Source organism: Hordeum vulgare, chromosome 4H, assembly GCF_904849725.1.
Source record: "Hordeum vulgare subsp. vulgare chromosome 4H, MorexV3_pseudomolecules_assembly, whole genome shotgun sequence".
Taxonomy (NCBI): domain Eukaryota; kingdom Viridiplantae; phylum Streptophyta; class Magnoliopsida; order Poales; family Poaceae; genus Hordeum; species Hordeum vulgare.
The window spans coordinates 195,159,510-195,167,751 of NC_058521.1; the positions used below are offsets into that span (position 1 = coordinate 195,159,510).

Here is an 8,242-nt window from a genome sequence, read left to right on the forward strand (position 1 = left end):
TACGTGGTGGCTTACATGAGCGTTATGTGGCTGAGTTTCGTTATGTGGTCGAGTAAAGGAAGAATTTCAGGAAAATTACATGTCTAGCAACCACCCCGGACGAAGCAGTCGTGCGCTCTTCAGATGAAGAAAGTGACAACAAGGCATGGAGATCGAAAGTCTATCATCCAGAATGTTATAAAGCACGTATGCTACTTAGACATGTTCTACATCATGTAGTTGTACTCTTTATCTGTGAGTATCTGTCCACAGTGTTGTATTTCTTTGTTCATTCATGCATGTATGCTACCTAGGCATGTGGTTAAACTCAAATAACTCAGATTGTCTACTCTATATGTCACTGTCTTTCCCGGAAACATATCAGCCTGCAAATATATACGGAAGTTACTTACCAAAACATAGTAGACTACCGCCATAAACACACAAAACAACAAATAATGGAATTACAAATTAATCAATGATAGATGCTTGCACGGGCAAGGCGTGCGCCGTGCCTTTGTCCAGCTATTGAAAACTACATGCATAATGAAACTAAAAATAACATGAATGCACGGAAATAGATTAGCAGGTGTAGAGAAAACGCTTCAATGAAGACGCCTTAGGTTTGCATTGGTTTAACAGTAGCATACACGCATATATGAAACCCAACCACTGTCAGGATTATTATGTCTTCACAATATATCCAAAGCCATTTGACTGGCCCACCACATTTTCTTCAAAAGGTTCCCTTATCCTAGAAAGTTACTGTTATTTAAAATCAAGTGCGTCTAATCATAAAGGATTTGTTCTTTAAATTCAGGTCCATGTCATCACAACTTGTATAGCAGTACAAGTTAATCATAAGACTTGACTAATGTATACTCTGATTATCATAGAGACATAGTGCAGAGCTATAGAGATAGTTCCTCGTTGCAGATTCAATCAAGGGATCATAAAATTATCTAAAAAAGAGAGATAAACCCACTCAGAATACTCTTAAACTGCACAGTTCAACAAGCAATTCCAACCAAGTATTTTACACCATTGCATGACTAAATATCAAAACTAACTGATAACAGGTTTTATAGCTAAATTACGTTCACACATGGAAAACAAATGACCCCTGGAATCTAACCTGTACACCTTTTACTTGCATCTCCTGAATCAACTCGGTGAAAACACCTGCAAGGCATAGGCTCTGGTAAAAAAATATACATATGCGATGTTCAAATGGTGACAACAAGATTGCATCCCACTGTTAGTCTAAACAAAGAACAAAGACAACATACTAACAAGACACAGAGCTCCCAATGATTGATCCATAAAGGATGACGACTTAAGCACTGGTATAACCAGCAAGGGACGCGAACCTACTTAGCAACATAGGCAGAACTGTCAGTACCCACTACTCAGAGTCAGATGGTATGATACGGCGTGTCAGACGCCACGGATGTCACACCCCATCCCCGTCGCACAGCAGGTCCGGCATCTCGCTCCTCGTCCTCATCGGCGCCGAGCGGGTGGCTGTTGGGACCCCGTGCCCGAGCCGCCCTTCCTATCGCGCCTGGAGCGACCCCGCGACATATTTGGGAAAGGGAAATTTCGAGTGGAACTCACCCTAGGAAAACCTGCAAGTGTATTGCTTAAGCTTTTATTCCATGGAACAATCACTAGTAGAAGAAGTATAAAATAAGGCCGAGTGATGCATTGTTCTTCAGTTGAGATTACAGGAAATGACATGGCACTGGCTGGTAATCTAATCTTGCGGGGAGGTTCAGCTTAGAGAGTTACTGCAAACAGCTAGACTAGATGGTGGGTTGGGTAATGGGTACCCGAAAGAAAGACACGTACGACAGTCAAGGGGAAGAGTCAGGTTCTCTGGCTCTGTATTGAAGATTCAGAGCGACAAACTGAACCCGAAACTGTACTAAGCTTGCCTTCTCTTGGCCTTGCTTCTCTCGTCTCTCATTGATGAAAAGATGAAAAGGAGTTACCTGCCATCTTGTTAACCCCTTTCCTAACTGAACCTGAACCGGAACCTGACGAACAGCGACAGTGGGGCCATGGGATTAGAAGAAGGGCATGCGTACATGAGGATGTTGAGCGGGAATCACCCCACTCATAGATGAAAATGGTAGTTTATGACCAGTTGTTGATATATACAAAATTGTTGTCAATCAATTAGGAATCAGGAAGCTTGCCCGTTAAAAAAGCAGCAAGGGAGGCTCTAGCTAGCTTCTAGTTTAGCTTGCCTAGGGCACACAATGCTACTCACCTACTATAATCAACAGGTTAAAAAGGTAGGAATCGCATGCCTACCACCTCCTCTATCTAGCACTCTCCACATTTCCAGCCATTGCTTGCTTAGCTTAGCTAGTTGTACGTACTATCGCGTTACCAGTGCTACTGATCTACTATAATCAACAGGTTAATCGATCTCTCTTGGCATGCGATGAGAGTAGTAACAAAGCGAGATGGCATTGGAAAGAGCCGAAAACAACCGTTTTTTTTTTGAGAATCTGGTGCTGGTTAGGGTCCATTCCCTTAATTCCCGGTTAATCACGGATCCACTCTCCTCTCTCCTGGTAATCTACGTAAGCAACCAACCAGACTAAAAGAAAAGCAGGAAAGAGATGAGATCCGGGACGCACCACTTGGGGGAGCCGCGCTGGTAGCGCTGCGGCCACTTGGTGCGGGCCTCGTCGGCGGGGACGTGCTCGCCGAGGAACTCGGGCTCCCTGTCACCGACGACCACGTTTCGGGCCTTCTTGGTCGGTTGCACCACGCGCCTCTTGGCTGCCGCCGCCATCTACTAGTGCTACTCCCCGGAGGCGGCCATCTCGTCCTCCTCCCTGAGCATCAGCTCCTCCTCGTCGGGCTCTTCCCTGCACACCTCGTCCTCCGCCGCCGGGTTCTCCTACGCCTTCTCCTTCTTCTCCCGTGGCGCCTTGGTGGCCTTCTGCTGCTTCTTGGCGGCCTTGGGCGCCGGCTTCTTCTTGTCGGAGGAGGTTCCCTTGCGGGGGTGCTTGGTGACCGAGGCCTCCTGGTCGGCCTCGGGCGCGGCCTTGGCGTTGGCCGTGCGCTTGCGTGAGGAGCCCCGCGACGGCCCGGCGGCCGAGGGCGGCGAGCTTGGCGGCGCCATGGGCTGGCTACGGTTCCAGGGGAGGATTCGGATCTTGGAAGGACGGAGGGATGGGGGTTTGGGGCAGCTGCGGACGGGGGAGATTGGATTGGGGTGTGGTAGGGAGGAGGTGGGGATCGGGAGGGGGCGGGGACGGGGAGGAGGTGGCGGCGGCAGCGAGGAGATGGGGACGAGGGAGGAAGGGTGGGATGGGGGGATCTGAGCTAGGGTTTGGGTTTCTTTTTTAGTTTTTCTTCTATATATAGATGGATGGATGGATGTGGGATGGAGAGATGGATGGATGGATGTGTGGGCACCATGTCTCCATCTCTCCATCCCACATCCATCCATCCATCCATCTATCTATAGAAATAAACTAAAAAAGCAACCCAAACCCTAGCTCAGATCCCCCCATCCCACCCTTCCTCCCTCGTCCCCATCTCCTCGCCTCCATGGTCAAAGGGCTTCTTGCCATGGTCAGCTAGGTATCCGGGGTCTTCGAGGTCTTCCGCTCCGATTCCCTCGTCACACGGATTTTCAATCGTCGTCAAAAGAATAAATAAGAAATAACTCAGTCAAAAATAGATCGCAAAGTCATTTTAAAAATGTTCTTTGTTGCTGATAAATCTAAGTTGTTATTTTGAAAAATATTTGTCTCTGTTACCAATGAAGGAACATTTTTAAAATGAACCAAACAGAAGCAAAACTATTCCAATTTAGTCCTTTTTATTATTGCAAAACAGAATAGTTGTTGAAAAATTCATCTCAAGGTCTTACTAAATAGTACATATTTTTAGAAGAATAACCGTGGAAAAATTATATTTTTGCACTAGTTAAATATTTTTATAAAAATCTTTGAAATCAGATTTTTAAAAATAAATAAAAATGGGCTAAGTCCCTGGCCTGGCTCAGCCTAGAACTGGGCCGCCCCAAGGCCAGCCGACAGCCTGCCCAGGCGCGCGAAACCTGACGTGCGGGGCCCTGCGGTCAGCGGCTGCCGGCAGCGTGGGGGAGGGAGCTGGACAACCGACACGTGGGGCACACCTGTCGGGGTCGTCTCCTACCTCTGGCCAGAGAGGAGGAGGAGCACGTCGGCGAGGCTGCCGACGTCCTCAAGCCCCAACGAGGACAGAAATCGGATCGACATGATGACGGCTACCTGCTGGTGGTTAGAGCAACGACGGAGAGGCACAGGCTCGCCGGTGACAAGGAGGCCGCGGTGGAGGAGTTTTGGGAGGTGGTCGAGGAGGTAGCTAGGGGCACGGAAATGCTCGGGGAAGTTGGGGGAAAGCTTCCTGGGGTCGAGGGGGTCAGTTTGGTGGGTCGAGGGACGCAGGAGTCGTCGTGTAGCCGGAGATCGACCGAAGCTCCGACGAGGAGGGGCCTCGGTCGATCTCAAGCACAGGGGCTCTGCTGGTTTGCTGGGGTGGCTAGGGAGGTGCTAGTGGTTGTGGTGCAGTTGTCTGAGGGGTGTTGGAGCAAAGGGGAGGGATATAAATAGGTCCACGACGGTGAGCCGATTCGAGAGTGCCGATGACTCACCGTAGCGCGCATGGGGGCGCAGGGAGGAGCTGGGGTGGAAACCACGGTCTCAGGACGTGGTTTTGGACTTCCAGAACCATCTACAACACAGGGAGAGAGAGAGGAGTCGAGCATCCGTGGCCGCGCAACCTTGGCTGGTTCTGGTGCGCGCGGGCACGCGTCGCACGAGCTCTAGCGTGGGAGAGGAGGGGCCCTAATGGTTGCTCGGCGAAGAGGGGTTGTCGGGGAAGAGGTTGGACACCTTGGGGGAGGCTGGAACTGACCGAGAGCTTCGCCCCCACCTTTCGGCTTCCCGTTGTGCGCCCAAAGCGCAGTTTTGGCATGCCACGGCATGTTGGTGCGCTTTGAGGCACTTTGGACGTGTCTAGCATGTCCTGGCACTGGCCAGGAGTGAGGCTAGCCGTTTGGGTCTCGCCGGAGCTTCGGCTGGTCAAGGGAGACAAGGAATACTGGTGCTGTCAGCTTTGAACTGAAGCTTAGATTGGGTTTTTTGGCATTTTCACTTTGAACCACTGAGGGGCTAGTTGACTCAGATTAGGCATTGATATTGGCCACCTAATCTGTGATTTTGGAGCAAAGGGGTTGGATTTAGTTATGGCTAAGAGGTCTTTTACCCATCTGTCAAAAGGTGCTCGACAGTGGTTTGAGGGGGTTTCACTGCACCACTGCTGTTGCAACTTAACAGGTTTGGGTTTGGTGCTAAAGCATGGGGTTTCACCAAGTTTGAGCTCCATTGGACAAGTTTAGCTCTGTAAACTTGAAAGCACCACTATTTCACCACATATGTCCCTTCCAAAGAGAGTGTGGGCAAACTAAGTGCCACAAATCCCATTTTTGGTGTGGAACCCTCATTTGAGGTATTAGGCACTCCTGCAAAGTTTCAACATCATTGGACAAACTTTGCTATGTAGAGTTGCTCTAACTTCAATCTGGGCAGAAGGGGTTTTTTGGGTTATTTGGGGTCCTTAATCACCTTGGATCAAGGTGATCCTTTATGTGGACACCAAATATGGCTTAGGGATACTACTAGAATTTTCTAGGATTTTATTGAGAATATTTCCTTTGGAAATATTTCGAAAGGTCAAAACAGACAAAAATGGTTTTCAGGGTTTTACTCAAATAATAATAATATAAATAGGGGTTTAAATCTTATGTATGGAAAATATATGTCCTTGTGATCATCTCCAAACATAATTAGACTTTTCTAAGGCAGGTAAGTATTTTTCCATGTAGGAATTCAATTTCTGGCCTCAGAAATGGACATCCTAACAAATTAGGAAAACAGTTCTAAAAATAATTATTTTGTGTTTTTGGAATACTAAAATAAGTTAAAATCAGATCACCAACTTTGGGTACAAACCAATCTTTCCATCAAGGGAAAGTAGTGCAACTCAATGTAGGGTTTTACCCTGATCAGAAACAGGAAGAAGGTTTTGAAAATAATTCAATATTGTGAAATGGGGTTTTATCATCATATGATCATCACACAAGTCATTCAATGATAAACATGGCACTCACATCATTAGTTTTGAAAAATATTTAACAAGCTCAGATTTTTGCATTACAGAGAAAGTGGTAGTAAAAACAGGGTGTGACAGACCTACCCCCCTTACAAGAATCTTGTCCCCGAGATTCCTTAGCTAGGTACTAAAAAGATCCGGAAACTCAGATCGAAGATAGTCTTCACGCTCCCATGTTGCTTCGCCTTCGGTGAGGTTGTTCCACTGAACCTTGAAATACTTGATGGTCAATGTCCTTGTAGGGATAGGGATGGTTTGGCGCTTGAAGACACTTCCGAAGTTGTGACACGTGGAAGACATTGTGCACACCCGAAAGTTCCGGAGGTAGTTCCAACTGATAAGCAACTTCTCGACGCCTTGCCGTGTTCTTAAAAGGTCTAATGAACCTTGGAGCGAGTTTCCCTTGAACTTGCAAACGCTTGGCTCCCTTGAGAGGTGTGACACGGAGGTACACCTCGTCTCCGGGAATGAACTCCACATCCCTGCGGCGAGAATCCGCATAGCTCTTTTGTCGCGACTTGGTTGCCTTTAGATTTTCTCGGACAAGGTTGCACCTTCTCCTCTGCCTTGTGCAAAACTTACGCCCCGAAAATTAGCCCTTCACCGGTTTCGGACCAGTTGAGCGGGGTACGGCACTTTTGTCCGTACATCACTTCAACTTGGGCCATTTGGAGATTGGACTGGTGCTTGTTGTTGTATGAAAACTCACGGAATGGCAGACAGTCTTCCCGTTTGGCACCATGGGCCAAAACACAAGCGCGGAGCATATCTTCGAGTACCTAATTCACTCTTTCCGTTTGTCCGCCCGTTTGTGGGTGGAAAGCAGTGCTGAAAGAGACTTTGGTTCTGAGGGATTCTTGGAACTTCTTCCAAAATCTTGAGGTGAACTATGTGCCTCGGTCAGATACAATCTCCTTGGGAACTTCGTGAAGGCTCACGACACGATGGATATACATATTGGCCAATTGGTTGCCATCGTACGTAGTGTTGACTGGACTGAAATGGGCCACCTTAGTTAGGTCGTCGACAATGACCCATATGGAGTTGTGCCCTTTTCTAGACCTGGACAATCCAGTGATGAAATCCATGCCAACTTTGTTCCACTTCTGTTCTGGCACTTGGTGTGGCTGTAGCAATCCAGCGGGTCGCTGATGCTTAGCCTTGACTCGCTGGCATACGTCGCACTTGGCAATATAGGATGCTATTTCGCTCTTCATGCCATGCCACCAGAATCTTTCTCAGAGATGTTGATACATCTTCGTACCACCGGGGTGAATAGAGTAGGGTGTATCGTGTGCTTCCTGTAGGATCAAGTCATTGAGTTCAACGTTGTTGGGTATGCATAAACGTTTCCCAAACCACACTACTCCTTGTTCATCCACCGAGAATCTTGGGGCCTTGCCTTATTGAATCTTCATCTTTGTGCCTTCAATGCTCTTATGACCCTTCTAGGCTTCCTTGATATCATCCTCCAGTGTTGGTTTGACTTTGAGGTTAGCTAGGAATCCTGATTCTACTAGCTCCAATCCGAAGTTTTCCAATTCTTCATACAAGGCAGGTTGCCTTTCCTTGAGCATGACGTTCAAGGTGCGGGTCTTCCGGCTGAAGGCATCAACCACTACATTGGCCTTACCGGGGTGATATTGAATGCCGAGGTCGTAGTCCTTGATTAACTCCAACCATCTTTGTTGCCTCATATCCGGGTGAAGATATACTTCAGACTTTTATGGTCAGTGTATATTTCACATCGTTTCCCCAGAAGGTAATGTCGCCATGTCTTCAGGGCATGCACTACTGCTGCCAACTCGAGATCATGGGTGGCATAGTTCTCCTCATGCAGGCGGAGTCATCGTGACAGATACGCCACAACTCTGCCATCCTGCTTTAGAACTCCACCGAGCCCGGTCCTGGAGGCATCACAATATATCACAAACTCCTTGTTGATATCTTGAGTTGCCAATACCGGGGCGGTAGTTAATCTCTTCTTCAAATCTTGGAAGCTTGCTTCATAGTCCGGCGTCCATTCGAACTACTTGCCTTTCTTTAAGAGATGAGTCATAGGTCGAGCGATGCGGGAGAA

At 47.8% G+C, this 8,242-nt stretch overlaps 1 long non-coding RNA gene across 1 annotated transcript; it reads right to left on the reverse strand.

Moving 5' to 3' along the window:
* Positions 1-975: 975 nt before the first annotated feature.
* Positions 976-2,013, reverse strand: LOC123446364. Its single transcript, XR_006631332.1, has 2 exons — positions 1,974-2,013; positions 976-1,161 (listed from the first exon to the last, which is right to left on the reverse strand). It is a non-coding gene; the product is annotated as an uncharacterized LOC123446364 (long non-coding RNA).
* Positions 2,014-8,242: the final 6,229 nt, after the last annotated feature.